General features: G+C 42.6%; 1 protein-coding gene across 4 annotated transcripts in view; it reads left to right on the forward strand.

Annotated features, from left to right (window-relative positions):
* The first annotated feature begins 325 nt into the window (after window positions 1-325).
* pds5b (PDS5 cohesin associated factor B) overlaps window positions 326-25,929 on the forward strand; it is a 132,930-nt gene continuing 107,326 nt past the window's right edge. For all 4 annotated transcript variants that reach the window (XM_084319889.1, XM_084319891.1, XM_084319890.1 and 1 more), the window contains exon 1: window positions 326-395. The gene's annotated coding sequence lies outside the window, so the exon portion shown is untranslated. The remainder of the gene's footprint in view (window positions 396-25,929) is intronic.

The following is a 25,929-nucleotide window of genomic DNA, read 5'->3' on the forward strand; positions in this document are numbered from 1 at the left end:
CAATCAATCAATCAATCAATCAATCAATCAATCAATCAATCAATCAATCAATCAATCAATCAATCAATCAATCCAGTATTCCCTTTGCCTGATTCCTTCCAGTTGTGGGCTAGACTCTACACTACAGCTTCTAGTGCTAATATGGGATGATGTGTATCATCTCGATTTTGTCGTAGTAGAGAATCACAACGTTGAACAATAATGTTATGACGACAACATTTCAACCTCGCTCATGACGCATGGCGATGTCCACCCCAGTAGGTGGCGCTATGTACCCACGGATGTTGTTTTTGCCCACGGGTGCTGTATCTGTATGTTGGCGCCATTTTGGAGCTAGGAGGGGGAAGAGAGCTGCAGAAGAGAGGACCGCAGTTGATCCGAATTCATCCAAACAGGTATTTAAACAACACAGATACACACATACGGTTATATTGTTTGAATGTCGGTGTTTCTAGATGTCGGTGCGGATGTTCGCACGGCGCTGCGACAGGATCGTCCCGGGAGCAGTGTAGTGCAGCAGGTCTCCTGTGTTCTGGATCTACTGTAGTGTCAGTAGACTCACTGTGGAGCCGGGCTGTTAGCCACCTCTCCTACAGAAGCTAAGCTAACATCCCCCCGGGCATCAGGCGAACAATGGCCCGTAGTGCAGCTGCATGGCTGGGATTAGAAAATTGGATCAAGCTACACCTATTCCGATGTGACTGTACGCCTCCTGCAGCCCTCTGTGTCCGCCAGACTGTAACACAACAAGCTGCACACAGGACTGTTGTTTAGCCAGTTAGCGAGCTAGCGATCCTTCACTAACACCAGCTAGCGATCATCACGATACAAGACTAGTCTAACGTTATGGCCTGGACACAACGCTAGATATGATGATGCCATAACAACAATGCGCAAATCCATTCATAATAAAATAGTGTCTCCCACATTATAGGCCGATTTACTATTGAAACCATTGTCCCGTTGTTTGGTCCACTTGCTCTGCTGTTTGTTATTAACGAGCCATCGCTGTTTATGATGGATTCCGTTATTTATTAATACAGGCGCATTGTTTCGGGACAGACTCGCTGATTCGTCATTGTATAGACATGTACAGATTTGGTTTTGCATTGATCCCTGGTTGATCCGTTGGTGAGGTGATGATGGGTTCACTGGTCCATTCTTCTTCCAGATCGTCGTATCATTTTTGGTATATGATTATTATGAATACATGTCATTGTACCCACCCACCCTCTCCTCCAGATCCACCCACCGTGTGCTAACTGATGCCTAATAACGGGACAACAATGTTGATTTGAACAGAAAACTAACCATATGTGGAAAGCCCCCAGGAAAATGACATCATTGCAAATCCTACCGTCGGACAGTTCTCTTGTACACAGATACACCCCATAATATACAGATAGTACTAAGTACACTGCTCTGTTGCCCAACACACAGAAATGCGTCCATACTGCTGCACCATACTGAATGCCATGCTGCTAATGTTGGTTTACTTGTGTATCTTACATGTAATCTGCTGTCTGTTGTATGTCTTGCTGTCCTAATGGATTATAATGTGAGTTCCTATTGTGTTTGAACCATGTGTGTCCATACATAACAGTGGAACTGCGAGTTGTTGGCAAGAGCAACCGAGACCAGATTGAGCATTCATTGTGTGTATATGTACTACTACTGAATGTTTATGATTCAGATTTCCTGATTGTAGGGCTATATTAGCAGTCTAAAAAGCTTTGACTGCTAGAGTGATTGACTGTACTTAAAATGTGCATTGTTCACCAACACTGGGTGGACTGCGTAAAGGCATAGTCCCGATTTGACAAAAAGCTGCTTTGAAGCATGATCAAAATAAGGTCTTTCAATCCCCTCCCCAAACCACTTGCATCTGTGTTTATTTTGCTATGGAGACACTGAAAGCAGGTTTTTAGCTAGCTCTATTGACAAGCTCTGTATGCATTAGGCCTACTTATACAAAGCTCTATAACGATCCCTTCGAAAACACTGCAAACTTACAATAATAATTAGTTAGGAGGAGTTTTGACTTAACCCTCAGAATCTGGCAGTTGGTTATAGAGCTTTGTATATGTAATGCATACAAAGCTCATCAATAGAGCGTGTTTTTTTTACCACGTGTTTGTAATGGCAGTGTCAGGCAAGGGGGCTGACAACCTTAGTTTTCTCAAAGAAAATAAGAAATCCCATTGAAATACCCCTGGGTGGCTAATTAAAGGGAAAAATTACTTTTGTCATTGTGGCTGCTGGACAAAGTGTTGGCCTTGTAGAAGCCTAATTTTCACAGCATCTAGCATTGGATGAGAGAGTGACGTCAATTTGATGTCAGCCTCTTACCCTGGAACATTCTCTTTTTAAACTAAAACTTGTAAAGGGGATGAGAGTTTGAATACCCCCCCCCCCCTTCCCTCAAAGGCATGTCAGAAGGAGACATTCAAGAGGAGACATTCAAGTTGGTTGAGAGTGAAAGCAATAGATTTGGCAGCGCATTTGCAGTAATCTTTAGCTGCAACCAACAGCTCTATAGCTTGGTTGGTTGGTGTCCCCACCCTCTAGCGCCCACAGTTTTCATCTGAGGAGACTGAAATTTGGCATGGAGGTTGAGTTTGTGTGAGGGTGTGTATAGTACGCACACAGTCGTAGCTATTGCAGATTTATGCTTGTTTTTGTGAATGACTGCTCCCCATTTCTTCACGCTATTTGTATGCAAATTGTATACTGTATGCAACACCGATTTTTCTCATAGCTAGTATGTCAATATTGTATGTGAAAGAGATTTGTATGAATACTTAAAATTACCAACATTTGAAGGGTGGATTGGATGGTTGCTACATGATCGATTTCAATCCCACAATCCTGTCCGTCTACACATCTATTTAACCTTTTCCCTTTTTAATGAAAAAAACATTCATCAACAGAGAGTTGACGTTAGGTTCTAATTTATAAATAAACCAACGGACAGTAATACCTTCTGTACATTTTTCTTTCAGTTCATTTAGCGCATCACGCAAACATACTTTTGCTGGTCTGGACTGGTCCTCTGAGATCCTTCAGCCGAGCTGCTGCAGGGTTTAAATCCTAAATATTGAGATAGTATGCAAAATGCAAATCTGCGAGAATGAACTAAATGGGTTTTATTTTTTAAAAAGAAGGGGGGAAAAGCATACACCGGTTTGGGCGGTGGGCAGGTAATGTACTTGTTGGATGCCTCAATACCGCGTGTCTAACGGAGTTTCGGCGTGGAGGCTGGAGCCAATCTTTTCCACAACACGCAAAAAAAAAAAATAGTGCTATGATCTGTTGATAGTTATATTTACCTCATACCAGCAACATTACATACATAGTTCACTATAGTTCACTTTCATGCAACATCCTTGTAGAAGTGGAGCAATCTTCCATTGACTTAGGTTAGGTACATACATGTATTTTAGGCGGATTGTCAGAAAATATTGCTAGGGCTTAGAGGTAAAAGGACAAAGTGGAGGCTACATGTGTACAATATAGTCATAGCAGAAACCCATGTAGGCTATAATTAACATATTACATATTATGTATAAGTTAATAGAAGATCAGTTTATGGGCAGTTCATCTCAGCACAGTGGGTGGCACTGGTGTTTGTGGTGTGTGACGGCGCTAGGGATTGATGGTACGATTATTGTGTGAGGTGGATTGAGGAAATATCATGGTTTCAGTTTTCACGATTTGTGGGGGGGGGGGGGGATTCAGAAAAAAGTATTGGGGTTGTCAAAATGATTGTGTTAATAATGCGTTAACGCAAATGCATATTAAAATAATGACACTTATTTTCTTTGACGCATAATGCAAATTTTTAAAATATATACTTCTTTCTGCCATTTCTGAGTAAATCCTAACTACTGACATGCATTTCTTGTATGTGTGTGCATATGTGTCTGTCCCTCTCTCTGTAGCCTGTCTGTCCCTCATGCTTGTTTACATTGTCAGACAACAAGGCAGCTCAGTTTTACTGTACAAAAGTACATTAGTCTGTAAAAGGTTGGCAAGAGATTAACATTGGACTCCATTCAGTTGGATTTGTGACACTGACTTGATTCCACATAGTAGAGGGGGATGTTTTTGTGACCCTTTATTTTTCCCCATGTGAGGTCAGGTTGGACACAATTACATTGTGTGATTTGCTTTAGAAGTTCAAGGGATACAGGGAATGATCTTTGAGTAATGGGAACTTTGCTAATCAATGTACCTGATAGGGATGTTGGTAAGGGGGGGTTAGGATGTTGGCATCACTGGACCTGAGAGCATGGGAAGGGTTATGACGGTGAAGGAGATCGAAAAGGTAAGAGGGGGCCATGTAGGTGAAAAGCAGCACTTTGTACTGTATGCGTTGCCTAATGGGAAGGCAGTGGAGGTTTTGGAAGACAGGGGTGATGGGATGTCTCTGTCTGATACGGGAGTGGGTAATCAGGCGGGTGGCAGCGTTCTCAATGTATTGCAGTTTATTGAGAATTTTGGTGGATGTGCCATAGAGGAGGATGCTGTTGCAGTAATCGAGTCTTGAGGTGATGAATGCATGAATGAGGGTTTCAGGCTTTCAGCGGCTGAGAATGAATGAGAAAGGAGACGGGCAACGCTTTTCAAGTGACTGAAGGATGTTTTTCTTATGTGTTTGACATGGGGTTCAAGAGGGTAGGGTCGAAGATGCCACCAAGGTCGAGGAAAGGCGAGCAATAGAGCCGTCGGTGCTGAGGGAGCAGGGGGATCTGGTGAGGGAGGGAGCAGGGGGATCTGGTGAGGGAGCAGGGGGATCTGGTGAGGGAGGGAGCAGGGGGATCTGGTGAGGGAGCAGGGGCATCTGGTGAGGGAGCAGGGGGATCTGGTGAGGGAGCAGGGGCATCTGGTGAGGGAGCAGGGGCATCTGGTGAGGGAGGGAGCAGGGGGATCTGGTGAGGGAGCAGGGGGATCTGGTGAGGGAGCAGGGGGATCTGGTGAGGGAGCAGGGGCATCTGGTGAGGGAGCAGGGGCATCTGGTGAGGGAGCAGGGGGATCTGGTGAGGGAGGGAGCAGGGGGATCTCAAGTTTTAAGTTTCTTTAATAGTTGTCATTAGGGCTGCACGATTAATCGTTTTTTAATCGAAATCGCGATTTGGAATGATGCAATTATCAAATCGCCAAGCCTGCAATTAAAAAAAAAAAAAAAAAAACTGGCCAAGATCATCTGGTCATCTGGCCAAGGTGACAGCAATAACATTTGCAATACATCACACAGCAATAAAATGTGTGATACATCACACAAGAACATAATAAATGTGCATGTATGCAATACATCACATGTAAACACAAAGCAGAATAGTCTACATGATAGTAAAAGTGTATAATACAGGGTAATACAGTAATTTTGCAGTTGGGACCCGACTACAGAAAGCAGCAACATGCTTCTTGTAATTTTTTTTTTAAATATGTTATAATCGCATCGCAAATCGCAATCGCAATATCTGTCAGAATAATCGCAATTAGATTATTTCCCAAAATCGTGCAGCCCTAGTTGTCATACAGAAGTACAGAATACTTTTATACAAAATGCTTCTTACTGTTTCGCTCCAGAGACTGTTAGACAAGATAGTATGAAATAAAATAGTATAGCATGTAGAATAGAAGTAAAAATAGGTCACAGTGTTCAGTATAGACATATGTACAATGTTCGATGCAGAATAGAAGTAACTGAGTTACCATACAATATACAATATATACTATGCAATGTACTAATATACAATACTGGTGAGGGAGCAGGCCGGATCTGGTGAGGGAGCAGGGGGATCTGGTGAGGGAGCAGGGGGATCTGGTGAGGGAGCAGGGGGATCTGGTGAGGGAGCAGGGGGATCTGGTGAGGGAGCAGGGGGATCTGGTGAGGGAGCAGGGGGATCTGGTGAGGGAGCAGGGGGATCTGGTGAGGGAGGGAGCAGGGGGATCTGGTGAGGGAGGGAGCAGGGGGATCTGGTGAGGGAGGGAGCAGGGGGATCTGGTGAGGGAGGGAGCAGGGGGATCTGGTGAGGGAGGGAGCAGGGGGATCTGGTGAGGGAGCAGGGGGATCTGGTGAGGGAGGGAGCAGGGGGATCTGGTGAGGGAGGGAGCAGGGGGATCTGGTGAGGGAGCAGGGGGATCTGGTGAGGGAGGGAGCAGGGCGATCTGGTGAGGGAGCAGGGGGATCTGGTGAGGGAGGGAGCAGGGGGATCTGGTGAGGGAGCAGGGGGATCTGGTGAGGGAGGGAGCAGGGGGATCTGGTAAGGGAGCAGGGGGATCTTTTACTATAATGCACTTTGCCACTAAATAATCGTCCTTGCCTATATTACTACCTAGGCCTAACAAAAATAATGGTTTGGTTCTGGTTGCCGACCGACCCTGCCGATTTAGGTGCGACCCAATTTATTTTATGAGTTCAAAAAAAAAGTATAATTTTTATATATATATATATATATATCAAAATCTTAGTCAAACCTTTAGTATTATGGATATTAAACATGCTGGCAGAGTACATGCATCCATGTTGTCGTGAACATTTTAATTAAATAAAGAAATTCCCTATCCATAGTCGCCGTGGGAAGAGATAAAATAAAAAATAAAATAAAATAAATTCCCTACCTACTCATGGCCTTAACTGACAACCAACAGGAACCAAACAATATTTTTTTTATGCCCTACTAGGGGTGGAACGGTTCACAAAATCCACGGTTCGGTTCGTATCACGGTCTTGGCGTCACGGTTTTCTGTTCTGTTCGGTATACGTTGTTTTTTTAATTTAAAATAAATTTAACACCAAAAATACATCAGCATATATAGCCTAAAATAATCAAACTTTTCAGTTATTCTCAAGGACGTAGTCATGCAAAAACTGAAAGAATGAGGCAGTTTGACATCAGGCACATCATTTTGACGTGACCGGGTTTAGGGCTGTACCGAATGCTTCGAAGCTTCGATCATAATGTTGACATTAGAATTCTAAATCAACACTTGAATTTTTTATTTTTAATACATTTTTTATTTAATTTTTTTTCAATCTGTTTAAACCAATGGGGGTTTGGCTACACTAATATTATAATATTATACATAAGACGTCACCATCACTTTAATACCAACCGTGCCCTTATTGGATTATTTATGTTGACGAAACTGATGAGTTATATTCATTAAAGAAAGTTGATTTAATAAAAGAAAAAGACTGATTTAATCAGATGAATCACTATTAAAATTGAGGATTTAGTAAAAAAACGGTAGACAAAATCCACGGTTCGGTACCTACCTCGGTTTTGAAGTCACATTGTTCGGTATGATTTTCGGTACAGTGGGGGGGGGGGGGGGGGGGGGAAGAAATACAAAACAAAAAAATTGCTTTTAATTAATTTATTTATTTAACTGTATTAAAAAATATAAAATGAATTGGCCATCATTTACTGAGCAAACTAAGGCTTACTGCTGTAACCTACTAATAACACTTAAAGTAAATCTAAATATTATTATAAAAATAAATATCCATTAAAGTGCAACATTTTGAAAATAAACTGTACTGAACTTGTATTCACGTAGCTTTCAGCTGCACATTAACTTAGTGCAGCTTGTACTGAGATTCATGCTATTTTCATGTTCTTTTTCAGAAAAATTTACTTGTCCATGTTTGCAGAAAGGGCAGAGGTGCTGGCACTAACAATGTCTCCTGCTGTGGAAAACACCCTCTCGCTAGGGACAGATGTAGCAGGTACAGCCAGGTAGCGCTTTGCTAATATGGCAATGTGAGGATATCAGTACTCATTGGTCTTCCACCATGCAAGTGGGTTGGAATCCAATGAAGTGCAGTCCACTGCCATGTATGAGGTAACCTCTTCCTTCACTAGCTGCAAAGTAGGCTTGTTTCTCTCCTCAGTATTGAAGAGCTCGCCAAACAGTTCAGCCATGGCTGACTTCTTGATGGGAGGAGATGTTCCGGATTCCTCTGGGTCTGCTCTCCCTGGGGATGACCTGGCTCCTGTTGTCTCTGTGGCCTCTGTGGCCTCACCCTGCAGGATTAAATGACAATAATATCATATTTTAAATTAGTAATGATAATAATAATACAACACTTTATTTATAGAGCACCTTTCATGCAATAGAAAGCAGTGCTTTGACAAAACAAAAAAATAAAAGTTAAAAATGATAATAAAATAATTATGGAAATATGAAGTATTAACATTGTAGCAGCAATACAAATGTTTCAAATTAAGCAATGAGGGCATTTATGCACAAGAAAATAAACATAATGTAAATTTAAAAAAAATACGATACCTGTTCTTCAATGGCCAGAATCTCTGTTGTGAGACTGTTGTAGATCCTTTCACGACAGGCATTATCCACATGAGGAAGGGTCTTGAACCTCGGATCTAGAGCTGTGCACTTGTGGAGGAAGTCCTGAAGAGCAGGGTCAGAGTATCTGTCCTTCAGGTTCCCTCTGATGGCAGCTTTCATTTCTCTCACAGTTGGACTGTCTTCTTCATTTGATTCCATAGATTTCTGAATCCTGATTTTCCAGCGAGTGGGGACATCGTGAATCAGGGTGTGTTTTTGCACATTAAGCATCTCCTGCTGCAATATATGTGCAGCTGTTGTGCTACGGTGGAAGAAAGATACCACCCGTCTGATTCTGCCTTTTGTGATGCTAAAATAAGTGTATGTGCAAATAAAGCATCCAATGTTGGGCCCCAGTCCAGCTTCACTGATTGCATTGACAATATTTCTAGCATTGTCTGTTGTGACTGGAATTGTGCTTCCTGGCCTCTCCAACTTCCACTCTGACACTGCCTCCTTCAGCTCCTCAGCCAGGTGTGTGCTTGTGTGTTGTTCATAAATAGGGCGAGTTTGCAGAACGTGGCTTTGTATGTTCCACTCGGGGGTGATGTAGTGTGACGTTACTGTTAAGTAGCGCTCGGTAGCTCGGGATGTCCACCCATCGGTAGTGAGAGCGATAGCAGATGCCGTGGATAAGTCGTGGACAACTGTAGCGTGTGCTTGTTTATACAGAGCTGGTATGACTTGCTGGCTGAAATACGGACGAGAGGGAACTAGGTAGCGGGGCTCTATTACTTTTAGCATGTGCTTAAACCCCGTGTTCTCGACAACGGAGTATGGTCGCAGATCTGCTGCTATAAAAACACCTATGGCGTTTGTTATTGCTTTGGCCCGGTCTGAATTAATAGCGAGATGCTGCTTGAATGCCACAGGGAGCTGGGTTTGCACTAGGGTCTGTTTCTTCCTTGTACCAGTGATATTCACATTCGGGTGATGCCGTTTTAAATGCGTGATAAAGTTTGAGGTACTGCCAGCGACATACCCGATCTCAGTTGAACAATGCCGGCAGCACGTAGCTTTAGTGCGATCCACCTGTCTTTGTCCATTACTGTTGTTAACTTGAATGTTGTGGGAGCATCTTCTAGCTCTGGCTTGTCAGTTAGTATTGCACTCGCCATACTCAGGCTAATATGCTATGCTGAATTACAGCTATCGTGCTGCGTGGGATGAACAAACAACATCCGGTTAGTTGTGCACGTTATATTTGGAACGGGGGGATTTAAGTTCAGCAAAAAAAGGTTCCGTACCGTTGCAATCGTTCGGTGCACAGCGCGTACTGTACCGGAGGACCACATTGAGGCGGTACAGTACGTATTTGCGTACCGTTACACCCCTAATATATATATATGTGTGTGTTTGGCTAAAGTGGATAGAAAACACAGTACTGTGCTAAAGTCTTAGGCACCCAAGAGTTTTTATATAAATTGTCTTAGATGTAAATAATTTTTTTCATTAGTGTGTCAGTAGACTACTCTTAGTACATTTTCATTTAATTATTTTTTAAAGCATCTTCATGGTTTAATAATGCAAACATATGTTGCAGGGACTTATTATAATCATCATATTGGCGTGACTGTATCCATCAAAGGGTTAAATCAAGCATTTTTAAGTGCTTTAGAGGAAATGTCAAAATATCGCGATATATATTGTGTATCGTGATATGGCAAAAAAAAATTTGCGATATCATTTAGAGGCCATATCGCCCAGCCCTACTTTACACCCCTATTAAATGTAAATAACAGAATTGTAAATCTAAAAAAATAAAAATTTTGTTATGGTGTCTACGGCTGGGGGGCGATATATCGAGTATACTCGATGTATCGCAGCTTGTTCTACATGAGATGTAGTAAATTACTATATCATGAACATCGAGTATATGTTGTCAGTCACAGGGCTGGACGATTCTTGCTAAAATGTGAATCACGATTTTTCGCTCTAAGAATTGCGATCATGATTCTCTCACAATTCTTATTTTTTCAATCAAATCATTTAAAAAGTAAAGTAAAAAGTAAAAAAGAAAAGAAAATTTTATAAACTTTTTTTTTATAAAAAAAAAATCGTCATAACTTAGAAATGAGATTGCATAGGTCTATGAATCGAGATCGCGATTTTTTTCCGATTAATTCAGTTTCTAAGCCGCCGCGGCTGAGATGAGACTTGCTTTAGCGCCGCGCTTTCCTCTCATTTCATTATAGACACAGACCAGGGTGGACCTTCAATGACATGCAATTGAATTGACGCGAGCAACGAGCTAATGTTAGCCGCTAAGCCAGGGCTCTACAGTGCGACCATATTGCTCGCATATGCCCCTAAAAATATGCGTGCGAACATGCAAAATCAAGTACTCGCACGGCGTGCGAGTGGGGCCAGCGAGTGCAGAGTACATACAGCCTCTCATTCGTCCTTTTTTTTCTCCGCTGCAAGAATTGTTAAAAAACTACAAGTCCCACAGTTCACAGCCGCATAAACGTTCCAATCACAGTAGTTTCCTGTGGTCACGCGACTGGAAACCGAAAGTAATGATCAGCGGCTGCGTCACTGTCTGAGTCAAACAATAATACAGCCATGTCGAAGCCCATTAATTTTTATTTTGCGCGAAAGATACCGGAGAATGAGAAGTCAGGCGAGGCAGCTCATGTTACAGAGGTGATGGTTAACGTTAACGTTAACCAAGATACTGACGCTAGCCAGCATGCTAGCGAAGTTGGCCAAGCTAGCGAGGCTACACCCACTGTAGCACCCAATGTAGCCACTGTAGCTAGCGAAGCTACACCCACTGGAGCCGGAGGGAAGACATACAAATTTAACGTGAATTGGCTAAACATTTCCCCATGGCTAGAGTTCGAAAACAATGTAATGTTTTGTAAATATTGCAAAGTAGGATCGATGCATTGCGATGCATTGTTACACCCCTACAACTGGCCCACTGTGTATGTGTGTACAGCTAACTTGGCTAGCGTTATCAACCGCAGAGGTGGGCAATGGGTCCAGCTGTAGCGCCGGACGGCCAGAGTGCAAGCGGTGTGGCAATAGGGTCCAGCTGCAGCGCCGGACGGCCAGAGTGCAACGGTGTGACGTCGTAATTGGCAGAATCAACTGTCAATCAATGGTCTACCTGACACGCAAACTACTGTACTGGAGGTGTACAGTATTTCAATAGGCAACCCTGAAAGGATTATTTTTCTAAAAGAGCAACACTAGCTCCCCCCTCTACTGATGGCCCTGGTTGTAAAGCCAGTGTCTCCTTTTTGTTCAATATCACTGCCTTTCTTATTAGACCTAGTTGTTGGCTACAACTTTGCCATAGTAGGCATTAATCACTTAATTAATAGTTCAAATGTCTGTCCCATTCCCGTTTGCACACGCAGATGATACACACACACGCACACAGTGGGCCAGTGACTTTGGTGGTATGTGCTATTGCACAGATGTGTCCCGTTTGCACATGCACGCACAGTACAAATATACATTTATTTAAAAAAAAAAAAAAAAAACTCTGTTACTTGACATATTTTCACTGTGCTCCTAAATATTTTTGGGTGCTCCTAAATTTCTTTGTGTGCTCCTAAATTTTTTCATTTGGGAGCACCTGTGCCCTTAGTGAAAAAGGTTAGCGTAGAGCCCTGCGCTAAGCTAACTAACATTCTAACGTGACTCCGCGACACCAGTTCCATTAGTGAGGAAAGGGGGGGGGGGGTATATTGACGAGGCTTGACAACAGGTTCAAAGATAACTTCACATTTATTGGCTATTTGTTTCTTTATATCGCTTCATGCATCGGGCTCCACCAGGCATATATATCCAGGTTCTGATGGGGTGGTTAACCTGGTCCAGGAGGGTGATGTGGATCCACTCACTACTAGTCACTAGGCTCCACCATCTCCAACAGCTGTAGGGGGAGAGGAGAGGAGGATGAGTCAGATCAGACAGACACCTAGTAGGGGTTGACGGTATAAACGGTATGAATTTGCGCTACGGTATGGATTTTGACTATACATTGTGACCGGCAAAATCAAGTACTCGCACGGCGTGCGAGTGGGGCCAGCGAGTGCAGAGTACATACAGCCTCTCATTCGTCCTTTTTTTTCTCCGCTGCAAGAATTGTTAAAAAACTACAAGTCCCACAGTTCACAGCCGCATAAACGTTCCAATCACAGTAGTTTCCTGTGGTCACGCGACTGGAAACCGAAAGTAATGATCAGCGGCTGCGTCACTGTCTGAGTCAAACAATAATACAGCCATGTCGAAGCCCATTAATTTTTATTTTGCGCGAAAGATACCGGAGAATGAGAAGTCAGGCGAGGCAGCTCATGTTACAGAGGTGATGGTTAACGTTAACGTTAACCAAGATACTGACGCTAGCCAGCATGCTAGCGAAGTTGGCCAAGCTAGCGAGGCTACACCCACTGTAGCACCCAATGTAGCCACTGTAGCTAGCGAAGCTACACCCACTGGAGCCGGAGGGAAGACATACAAATTTAACGTGAATTGGCTAAACATTTCCCCATGGCTAGAGTTCGAAAACAATGTAATGTTTTGTAAATATTGCAAAGTAGGATCGATGCATTGCGATGCATTGTTACACCCCTACAACTGGCCCACTGTGTATGTGTGTACAGCTAACTTGGCTAGCGTTATCAACCGCAGAGGTGGGCAATGGGTCCAGCTGTAGCGCCGGACGGCCAGAGTGCAAGCGGTGTGGCAATAGGGTCCAGCTGCAGCGCCGGACGGCCAGAGTGCAACGGTGTGACGTCGTAATTGGCAGAATCAACTGTCAATCAATGGTCTACCTGACACGCAAACTACTGTACTGGAGGTGTACAGTATTTCAATAGGCAACCCTGAAAGGATTATTTTTCTAAAAGAGCAACACTAGCTCCCCCCTCTACTGATGGCCCTGGTTGTAAAGCCAGTGTCTCCTTTTTGTTCAATATCACTGCCTTTCTTATTAGACCTAGTTGTTGGCTACAACTTTGCCATAGTAGGCATTAATCACTTAATTAATAGTTCAAATGTCTGTCCCATTCCCGTTTGCACACGCAGATGATACACACACACGCACACAGTGGGCCAGTGACTTTGGTGGTATGTGCTATTGCACAGATGTGTCCCGTTTGCACATGCACGCACAGTACAAATATACATTTATTTAAAAAAAAAAAAAAAAAAACTCTGTTACTTGACATATTTTCACTGTGCTCCTAAATATTTTTGGGTGCTCCTAAATTTCTTTGTGTGCTCCTAAATTTTTTCATTTGGGAGCACCTGTGCCCTTAGTGAAAAAGGTTAGCGTAGAGCCCTGCGCTAAGCTAACTAACATTCTAACGTGACTCCGCGACACCAGTTCCATTAGTGAGGAAAGGGGGGGGGGGGGGGTATATTGACGAGGCTTGACAACAGGTTCAAAGATAACTTCACATTTATTGGCTATTTGTTTCTTTATATCGCTTCATGCATCGGGCTCCACCAGGCATATATATCCAGGTTCTGATGGGGTGGTTAACCTGGTCCAGGAGGGTGATGTGGATCCACTCACTACTAGTCACTAGGCTCCACCATCTCCAACAGCTGTAGGGGGAGAGGAGAGGAGGATGAGTCAGATCAGACAGACACCTAGTAGGGGTTGACGGTATAAACGGTATGAATTTGCGCTACGGTATGGATTTTGACTATACATTGTGACCGGTAGAGCAACTCTAAAGTAGCAATGACGTAACCACAGGGTTCCCCCCCGATAAGATAAACCCAATGGAAAAACATGCACAACAACAGATCGCTAACGCTGTGGCGTCCTTGACGAAGACGGACAGGAGCACTTGGATTGGTCCCCTGGCGCGGCTCACGTTGACGCCTGTCTGCTCCCGGCTGCCCTTGGGGGGGAAGGACGACGGGATGGGTAATCGCAGAGACGAATCTCATCGGCGATTCTAAAGAGACAATGCATGCGTGTGTGTTCCGGTGTGTGTGCTAAAAACTAACCGCTGTGTGTGTACCGCTAAAACATTGAGTGTCGTTGCATGCCGAATAAAGACCTCTGCAACAGGTCCTGCATTATTACAGTGTGGAGGAGGGAGCTGCTAGGAGTGGAGCTAACGTTAGCTTGCTGAGGCAGGGCTCTACAGTGTGACTATTTCACTCTCATTTGCACCTAAACGTAGATATGTGCGAACTGGAACAATTATTTAGGAGCACAGAGGCTTTGCATAGTGGGCGTGTCGTGCAATTGTCATTTCATAATAGACACGGAACAGAGCGGACCTTCAATTCTAGAAGCAAACGAGCTCTTCAGCCCTGCGTTGCACACAGCTGTGTGACAACGTCTTCTCTCGCGAGTCGCAAAGTTTCTATGTAAACTCTGCGACGGATCCAATGGTCTAACATGCTTTGCGTCCTCGCCATTCTGGAATGCCCACCGTAGCACTAAAATCTTAAGTAATGTTGATGTAGCCTCAGAAAGCTAATGTTAGCTCCACTCCTAGCAGCCTGTTGATGTAGCCTCAGCAAGCTGATGTTGGCTCCACTCCTAGCAGTTCTCTCTCCCCCCTCCCTCTCTATATCTCTCTCTCTCTCTCTGCTAACAATCCTGATTCGATTCTTGAACCTATTTCATTCCAAAGGAATATATTGATGGACATTAGCTATAGTATACAGGGCTGGGTGATATGGCCAAAAATGATATCACGATAATGATATCATATCACTCGATATAGCTAATTATCTATATATATCTATATAATTATCTATATATATATAAAAAAAATGTATGTATGTTTATTTTGCAGCAATTCCTTGTTGTTGCCGCCATCTTAACACATTGGCAACCGCTGGGACACGTCTAATATAGTGGTTGAGGACCAGCTTTTGTAAACAGACCGGTGTCTTTTTGTAGAGCTAAATCTATACTTTATAGTATTGCTATCTGTCCATTCTCATTGTCAATTGAGTTCATAAACCGTCCCTTCAAAATGGCTTAAAGAAAAAAAATGCATCAATAGGTTGTCATTTTATAGCGCCGTGAATATAAGCATTATAGCGGATTTTGTCTCGTATATTTTCTGGAAGGCTAGTTATAGGGCTAATAGCTGCTAACGTTATATTCAACGGCATTTCCGTTTTACATATGCTAAAGAAATAACTCAAACTGCATATCATCGGGAATGTCCCAAAGCATGTATGCATGAAAGGGGGGGGGGGGGGGGGGGGCGGGAAACGTCGTTTATTGTTATTGATTACCAATAACAGTGTAACTAGCCACATACGCTGCTCGGCTGGTTGCGTATCATGGCAAGCTCTGATCCGGCTGTAATTTATGTGAAAAAGATCTTACCATAAGCCGGTGGGATACCCTGAGCATTTCCCCGTTATCGATCGGCATCTGGTAGATCGATATGTCCATTGGCTGATGATAAATCACCTTATTCCATGGTGAAATCTGCGATTCGAAACGTAATTCACGGTACATGATGCTGGTTCAGAATCCCGGTACTAAAAATCTCCATTTGAAAGGGGGAAAAAAAAAGTGATCCATTCGCCCACAGGGCATACTGCAGTGGAGCGATGGCGCCCCTAAGAGGATCTGGCCGGTATTGCACATCCTTGAATTCACAGACTAGGGAATATATGCAGTGCCGCTCCGCGACCTTGTCCCGGTTATTAAAATGATATAAAAGCAATAACAACTTGCCACGGCTTTATACGTGATTCTGTCCACAACGCATGGATTCGAAACCCGTATTAACTCGTGGTCGGGCGGCAAAGTGTTAAGATAACATAAGATAAGATATTCCTTTATTGATCCCCTTGGGGAAATTCAGGCATCATAGCAGCATGGGGGAAGGGGGGGGGGGGTACAGGTAGTAAAAACAACACAAGCAGTGTAAACAAATGGGTCAATATAATTTACTATCTTTAGGGTTACATCCCCTCACACTCCAGTTCTCAGGCTGCCGCTGGTTTGAAAGCGAAAGTAAACAATCTTCTCTGCTGGCTGTGGCTCCAGGGGAGTTGAACAGTTCTGGCTCTGCTAGTTTCTTTTCTATCTTTTGGTGCTTTTTTGGTGGACAAACCACCGTGACTCGCGACTGGAGACTAGCTCTGCTAGCACACATAGCCTACTGTGTATTATTGTATTTTAAATTAGAAAGCAAACAAAATAAATGGACAAGAAAAAAAGAAATCTCAATTTGGTCAGTATTGTCATTTGGACAAGCAAAGCCATTACTTTAACCCTTTATCTGCCAGGGATTATTCTGATCTTAATCCACCGTCTGCCAGTACTGTAAGTAGAGCCATATGGAATCCGCGATCACGGAATCGCGGACGGAATCGCAGATTTTTTTTTATTTTTTACTTTTTTTTTTTTTTCAACTTTGTCAGTGCTGTAAAGTTTAAACCTTTTAAAATCTTAGACAAACAAAACACTTTGCTTTCATGAAATATCGTAAGCCGTCATTTGAGGCTTTATAAAAGCAGCACAATGAACACAAATCTGTCAGTGCCGAGTCCGACCTCATCTTAAATAACAAACAGCATTGCTTGTTGTAGTTAACAAAGAGAGGCAGAGTTGATTTTGCAAAAATATATATAATTATTATTTTTTTTAAATAATCAAATTTTATTTTCATATTCGAATCCCATGCCCATCGAACGAAGCTTCGAAGCTTCGAAGTATTTAAGACAGCCCTATTAAATGGACTGTTATATCTTATTAAATTGTGGACATTTATTCATTCCCACTTATTAGACACTATTTCTGATGGTAAAATGAGCGTACAAAGCAAAATACAGAATTCTGAAATATTAAAACGGAAAAAACGGAATTTGGAAAAAAATTAAATGGAATTTGGAAAAAAATAAAACGGATTTCATATGGCTCTACTGTAAGTCTATGGAGATGTTCCCCTTCTTTGTAGGGCTAAAACTTTTTAAATTGTATTGCTAAATTGACATTACTATGGCCCATTCAACGTCAAGTATCTATCGTTTAGGATGTAGCAACGTTCTACTTTTTCATTCACATATTCATACTAAACTAACCCTAACCCTAAAATACGGTCTAAAGTATAAATATGTTTTTATCGTTTTCTGCAGCATTCTGCAGAACGTGATTTATAGCCCTAAATACATATATTAGATCATCAAATGTAGTTTGATACCGATTGACGTCAGATAAAAAGTTTCTATTGTACAAGGTCCTAAACGTCATGCCTCATCATCTGCTGGTGACCGGAGGGGGGGGGTTATAAATCCGTGGCCGACGTTAAATCATTTATGTAGTATGGGCGATACATAGATCACAGCAGTTTATATGGATCATAATAAGCAAACACGCTGAAACTTACCGCAGCTTCCTCTGACCGTTGGGTGGTCAGCGTGGAGCAGAAAGTTCGCGATTATGGGATGTTGATATATGCGATCCATTTCCAGGTTGTATAATAATATGGCCTAACAAAATTAATAGTTGGTTTCAGGTTGCCGACCGACCCTGCCATTTTAATTAAATAAAGAAATTCCCTATCCATAGTCGCCGTGGGAAATAAAAAAATAAAAAAAAAATAAAAAAAATTCCCTACCTACCCATGGCCAAACTGACAACCAACCTGAAACCAACTATTAATTTTGTTAGGCCTATATACGTCCAAATCATGTTGTTTATCGAGTTATTGGCAACGGATCGCTATCCAGTGTGTCGAGCTCGAGTCCCGCGAGCGATAGCGAGTGGCCGGACCAAATATGGATGAGCACCACTTCCTGCCGCGATCCGCCGATCGGCCACCAGATGGCGATCTTGAACCGTTGGAGAGTTGAGAGGAGATCAACAGGAGATCTCAAGTCTCCGTGGGTGAAATATGATTGACATGACAGATTTTTGAAATATTGATCTCAAAGACGCCTTACGGCGTCATTGGCAGATTACGCATGGCGGAGAATGACAAGTCTGTCCACTGTTAAAACTGCCCTGTTGCAGGTCAAAAATGTTTTTTTTTTATATTTATTTTTATTATCGATCGATAACGATTATTAACACATTCAGAGCCTGCCGGATATGACCAAATTAGGGCTTGTAGGCCAGCGCTTTAATCAATGGGAGGACGGGATATTTGCGAACGCTTAAACTATATTTTAAATTATGGCTATGCGTCTAATACACCCGTCGCTTATCAATGACTTGCTTGCAGTCAACATGTACAAAACAGATTGTTTTTTCATCTGTACATTTCCGCTTTATACCGTTTTGAATACGAGTATAGTAAGACGCGATAATAGGCCTTTAGTGGAATACACAAAACACGTCATTTTTCGGCTGATTTATGAATAGTTTTCAAATAAACGCTAGATTATCGATAGTATTATGTGTCCTTATGCACGCTAGAGAAGCGGGCTGAAAAATCACTTATCCGTGTCTTGCTCCGCGCCAACGGCACGCACACACACACACACGCTCCGATGGCGGTGAAAGGAACATCTGATTAACCCAAGACTGGTAACATAGAGTCCTTACCTCACATCAGATGTTCTGCAAAAAGATTAATCCAATTCCTGATCGCCATTCCAAATATCGATCGCGTCCATTGATCCAACGTTATAGTCCAAAAACACATAATCCACGCTGCTCCCAGCCTCCCAAGTCAATGTGGTAACACGATACTCCATGCCCGAGAAGGGAAACCCGGACCGGAGTTTTTTTTCTGATGCACAGTCTCAGCCAATCCAATCCAATGATGTGCAATACCATCCGGGAGACGATAGGCGGCTGTATTTGCCCTTTTGTGAGCTCAGACCCATTCCCAACGATAACATCAGGTTGGATGGATGAAAATGAATGGATATATCATATCGCTAATAAAAGAAATAACGATTAAAACCTGACTATACTCGTGATTGGCACGCAAGCGATGGCGAGTTAACCCGACTATCATCGTGATTGGCACGGAATGGGTTAAAATATATCACGATAATTATCGTTTTATCGCCCAGCCCTACAACAACCTCCTCCTTTCCTCTGACACCGGCTCCCTAAATAATCCTCGACCTCTGTGTTGCATTCAACACCATCAACTAGGGCTGTCCCCGACTAAGGATTTGGATAGTCAACTATGATTGGCCAAAATTTGCCATTAGTCGACTTAATATTTTTTTTAATTAAGTATAATATATATATATATATATATATATATATATATATTATTTTTTTTATCATTGGATTTGGGCTGTGGGGGTGCTTAATAGGGCTGCAACTAATGACTAATTTGGTAGTCGACTAATCTGCCGATTATTTTTTCGATTAGTCGACTAATCGAAAACCAATGTAAACAACAACAACAACAACAACAACAACAACAAAAAAAGGATTTTTTTTTGTTTTTTTTTTTTTAATTACCTATCTTTGTGAAAGTGGCTTCTCAGCTCTGGTCCAGCTGAAGACAGAGCAGAGGAACAGATTGGACATTGAGCAGAGTTGCTTGTCTACCATCACCCCAGACTTTGAGACTCTTGTCAGGACCAAACAACAACATCATAACATGATGATCCCATAGCAAATTAAAATAATGACTCATGAAACATTTGAATTTGGATCTTTAAGCCACTTTAAATGAAAATGTATTTGAAGAACAATACAGCAATCACTCATAACAAGATAAATAAATTAAATAATACAAATTAAAGTGGAAGTGTACTTTAAATAACTTTTGTTTGCTGTGTGTGAGAGGAGTCCGTGTGTGTGTGTATGTGTGTGTGTCTTACTCTGATCGCTGTGTGAGTGAGAGGAGTGTGTACTGTGTAATTTGTGTGTGTGTCTTACTCTGATCGCTGTGTGAGTGAGAGGTGTGTACTGTGTAATTTGTGTATGTGTGTGTGTCTTACTCTGATCGCTGTGTGTGAGTGAGAGGAGTGTGAATGTGTGTGTGTCTTACTCTGATCGCTGTGTGTGAGAGAGAGGAGTGTGAATGTGTGTGTGTCTTACTCTGATCGCTGTGTGTGAGTGAGAGGAGTGTGTATGTGTGTGTGTCTTACTCTGATCGCTGTGTGTGAGTGAGAGGAGTGTGAATGTGTGTGTGTCTTACTCTGATCGCTGTGTGTGAGAGAGAGGAGTGTGAATGTGTGTGTGTCTTACTCTGATCGCTGTGTGTGAGTGAGAGGAGTGTGTATGTGTGTGTCTTACTCTGATCGCTGTGTGTGAGTGAGAGGAGTGTGTATGTGTGTGTCTTACTCTGATCGCTGTGTGTGAGTGAGAGGAGTGCGTGTGTAATGTATTGTGTGTCTAGTCTGATCATCATCTCCTGCAGGGGAACAATGTTTTCAATGTCCAAAATTTGCTATGGGATCATCATGTTATGATGTTGTCTGGAACCCTGAGAAGCCACTCTCACAAAGATAGGTAGTGCAAAAAAAAAAAAAAAAAAAAAATTTTTTTTTAATGACTAATCGACGCAACAATTTCTCGTCGACGATTTTTTATAATCGACGTCGTCGATTATGTCGACTAATCGTTGCAGCCCTAGTGCTTAATGTCTGAAGGAGTCAACTGAAGGCTTCTTGTCCTCTGCAAAAGCATACAATTGGTCCACTGATGATTTTAGGTGGATATAAGCAGGGCTGTACGTTAACTTTTTTTGTTTTGTTTTGTTTACTACTCGCCAGTGTGGCGAGTGCTCTTCATGAATCACTCGCCAAACATAAAGAATAATTTATTGGTTAGTTGGTTTGGTTTGTGTGTGCGCGCGGTGGTTTGTTTGTGTATGTTGTGGTTTGTTTGTGTGTGTGGTGGTTAGTTTGTGTATGTTGTGGTTTGTTTGTGTGTATGGTGGTTTGTGTGTGTGCAGTGGTTTGTGTGTGGTGGTTTGTTTGTGTGTGTGTGGACTGTGGTGGTTAGTTTGTGTATGTGGCAGGGCTGCACAATTAATCGGAAAAAAAACGCGATCGCGATTCGCGATTCATAGACCTATGTAATCTCATTTTCTAAATTATGACACATTTTTTATTTTTTTTACATTAACACTTTGGTTGCCTTGGGTTAAATTAATGATATACCATAGATTGCCAGCGCTATTTGTCTATGGAGAAAGTCCCCTTCTTTGCAGGGCTATAACTTTTTAAATTCTATTGCTACATTGCCATTATTAGGGCCCATTCAAAGTCCTATATGTATTGTTCATTGTGTAGCAACGTTAAACTTTTTCATTCACATATTCATAGTAAAGTATGGTCTAATGTATAAGTATGTTTTCATCTCTTTCTGCAACTTTCTCCAGAACGTGATATATAGCCCCAAATGCATTATATTGATGATGAAATACAGTTTGATGGCAATCAGCGCGATATAAAAAATTCCAACTAGACGTACTTCTAGAAGTTACTACACGTCATCTGATGTTGACCGGATGGGCGAGGGGGCGTTTATAATTCCGTGGGCAGCGTTATACCAATCATCTAATGTGGGTCAAATGTTGATAAAAGCAGTTAGTATCGAAGATGGTAACGTTACACGCTGAAACTCACCCCAGTCTCCGCGCGCCGTTGGGCGATCATCGTCGAGTAGAAATTTTATCATTATGGGATATATTATTACCCGGTCCATCTCCAGCTTGTATAATGGTATATACGTCCAAATCATGTTGTTTATCGAGTTATTGGCAATCGATCGCTATGTAGAGTGACGAGCTAGAGTGCCGGAACCTATCCCGAGTGGCCGGAAGTAATACGGACATCTAGCACAACCTCTACTGCGCTTCCTGTTAAGCGCTTGCGCCGATCGGCCACCAGATGGCGCTCCTGAACCGCCAGAGAGCTCAGTGGGTCCTGCTGGTGAATCTCAGGCCAGCGGAGGGGGAATATGAATCCGATTCCAGATTTTTGAAATATTGATATAAGGACGCTGTACAGCGTCCCCCGGCAACTTTAGCATGGCCAGCAATGACGCTGTAAAGCGTTTTTAGGCAGTCAAAGTGTTAAACAAATGTATTATTTAAACATTTTAAAACTTTTTGCTTAACTTTTTTAAATTATGACGAAAAATAAGAATCGTGAGAGAATCGTGATCTCAATTCTTAGAGAGAAAAATCGTGATTCACATTTGAGCAAGAATCATGCAGCCCTATATGTGGTGGTTTGTTTGTGTGTGGTGGTTTGTGTGTGGTGATTTGTGTGTGGTGATTTGTGTGTGTATGTGGTGTAGGGCTGGGCGATATAACGATAACGATAAATATCGCGATATATTTTAATAATCGATATCTAATATAAAAAAAAATCGATAAACAGGACAGTTTTAAAACCAGAGACAGTGGACAGACTTGTCTTTCTTGCCTGCAACTTAAAGTAATGGCTTTGACAATACTGACCAAATTGAGATTTATTTTTCTCTTGTCCATTTATTTTGTTTGCTTTCTAATTTAAAATACAGTTTGAAACCGTCTGTACACAGTAGGCTATGTGTGCTAGCAGAGCTAGACTCCAGTCACGAGTCACGGTGCACATGTGCAGTGGTTTGTCCACCAAAAAAGCGCCAAAAGATCGAAAATAAACTAGCCGAGCCAGAACTGTTCAACTCCCCTGGAGCCACAGCCAGCAGAGAAGCCGGTTTACTTTAGCTTTTAAACCAGCTGCAGCCTGAGAACTGGAGTGTGAGGGGATGTAACACTAAAGATGGCGGCAACGACAAAGAATTGCTGCAAATTTTTATTTTAATTTTTTTTTATACTTATAACAATTTCGATAATTATTGATATAGAGAAATATGATAACATTATCATATCGTTATCGCGATATGATTTTTTGCCATATCGCCCAGCCCTAATGTGGTGGTTTCTGTGTGGTGGTTTGTGTGTGTATGTGCCACACTAGTAAAGCCGCCCGACACAGGCTTGTTGCTTGAGTGGAGCATGGAGTACTTAGCAGGTCGACCTGCACTCGTTTAGGACTGTGATGTTTTGCATTCCATGTCTTCAAATGATAAAACACATTTATGGTAGAACTGATTTCATGTGGGCACATGTCTTCCCATCAATTTACAATGCACATGGCTCCATTTCTTGTCAGACTAATATTACCAAAGTTGTAAGGCATTTCCTATCAACAATGTTGTCCTTTAGCTAGGGGCTATGGCCATTGGGATGTCTCTTCATTGCTGTAGCAATATGGAATATTTAACAGGGCTGTGCAATTGAGCAGTAATGTGCAAAAAGTATGAACAGTGAAGTATTAACTTTTGGTATGATTATTTATATTTATTATATTTACTTATTAACTTACCGGTACTATAAATTACTTATGTCGGTTTTGAAGTCACGTTAGGTATGTTTTCGGTAAATGCGAGGCATAAAATGTTCATGCTTTTAATTTATTATGAAGTTATACATGTGTACCAATTGGCCATCATTTCCTGAACACATCAAACATGCGCTTGGCATACGGTGCAGGTCAAGTCTGCGAGTTCAACCAGCTGCTGGTGCCCCTACTACTCTTCTCTCACTGAGGCTGAGGTTACACCTTTCGTATCATCTTCGTATTGTTTTCTTATACGCATCGCCGCGTATCGCCGCGACGTCATGCGCCTCGAGTCACACTTTCGTTTTTTTTTCGTTTTTGTCAGCCAAGCACACTGATGTAGTACACTGCCAAAGCAGTAGGTGGCAGTAGGTGGCAAACATGAAGGCAATTTCAACCAATCAGAACGAATGTGCCAATACACTTCCTGGTGGAAGCTCCACCAGAAAATGTCAATAAGGCAGCCTATGCCGCGCCACCATCTTGTTTACTCAATGCAGCAATAATTTTCCAGCAAAGCCTAATAAAAGTGCAATAAACAAAACGGATACATTCACTGTGTGTTCTGCTTGTCATTTGTTGATGAAACAAAACTAACATCAACACAAGTGACCACCAAGAGCGGATAGTTTTAGTCTAAAAAAACGCTCGGTAGCATTGTTAGCTGCATGCTAACGTCAATGGAGTATGCCATTATAATAATATAGCATTGTGGCTAGAAGCTAACGTTAGCTCACGCTACTTAGCCAGCATCAAAACTGATGATATCGCGAGCTATCAGTAGTTAGATAACATTAGAGACAACGCTGTGTGTATTAAACAAAGGTGAATAGATGACTGGGCCATTTTGTTTAATGCTTGTTAAGTTGAAAGAGGAACTCTTAGCTAACAGGGTCTGAATCCTGATAGCTCACGTTAGCCAGTTCATCCAATCGGTAATGCTAGCAGAATGAATGGATGTAAACTTTATTTAACATATTGCATATGGGTACAATACAATACGGCTCAATACAAACAATTGTTAAGGGAATGCAGACTGTTGTAGCTTGGACTGGGGTCCTTATAACAATAACTTGACAACACATGGTAGCTGAAGCTATTTGGGACACGGAGCTCTGTCCCACTCCCAAACACACACACTGTACACAGGAAGGGCACGCAGATGGTATCTACTGCGCATGGGCGTTTTCGCAACAACTGCTCCGTGCTGACTACACGCTGTATTCCTGGCGTTTTTTTTGCGTATCTCCAAACGCAAACACAATTTTGCGTTTCAGCCGTATCCACAAAAAAACGCCAAAAAACGCGTTTCTGTGTAGATAGGACATGATACGTCGTCAAAAACGTATAAAAAAACGCCAGGAATACACTAGTCTAACCTCAGCCTGAGGCACCGCTTGCCTCCACCACGATCCCCCACAGGGGTTACCTGGGTCAAAGGTCAGACTAGGTCAGTAGGACTACGGTGTGTACATGTCTTACCAAAGGCTGCCGTGTCGGGGGGGGGGGGGGTGAGGGCAGAGCAGATCCAGAGGGTCGATGGGAAACGTGTTTCACTGTGATAAACCAGCTTCTTTGTTGTCCGCATTCAGCAGATTTAAAGGTGCTATGCATTATAAATGTCATTTTTCAGTCTCTAGCATTGTATTATAGTAATAGGAGTTCGTATCAATGTGTTTTTGGGCCTAAATACTATATTGGCGAATTCCTCAGCTACAGCCCATCCCCTCTTTGCCTCTAGTAAATCAGGTCATGTTGATTTGACGACCTGGTGCACGTCACAGGGCGCTGTTTATAGCGCACGGTGATGTGATTGGCTCTGTGGTTTTAGTAATGCCCGCCTCCATTCTTGCTACCTGCAGGGTGGAAGGTTTGTCCAGAAGATCACTAATCAGCTGAAGCCTGATGCGGTTCCCTCGGTCTTCGACAGACAGACCGGCGTTAGCTCTCGGGACTCGGGAGCGATCGCTAGCTACTTAGCACCAGCCGGGGCCGGCGTTAGCAACCGGGAGCGTCGTTGAGCATTCAGCCTGCTGGCTACCTAGATCCACTTCAACCAGCGTCGCGGAGCATTCAGCCTGCTGGCTACACAGCTTGTCGGTGTGCTAATAGCCTCTGCAAGCTAACGGTAGCTGGCTAAACAGCTTGTCGGTGTGCTGGAGCCTTTGCAAGCTAACGGTAGCTGGCTACACAGCTTGTCGGTGTGCTGGAGCCTCTGCAAGCTAACGTTAGCTGGCTACACAGCTTGTCGGTGTGCTGGAGCCTCGGCAAGCTAACGGTAGCTGGCTCCAGGCTATTAGCACA

This window comes from Notolepis coatsorum (genome assembly GCF_963971535.1).
Source record: "Notolepis coatsorum genome assembly, chromosome: 8".
NCBI classification, from domain to species: Eukaryota; Metazoa; Chordata; class Actinopteri; order Aulopiformes; family Paralepididae; genus Notolepis; species Notolepis coatsorum.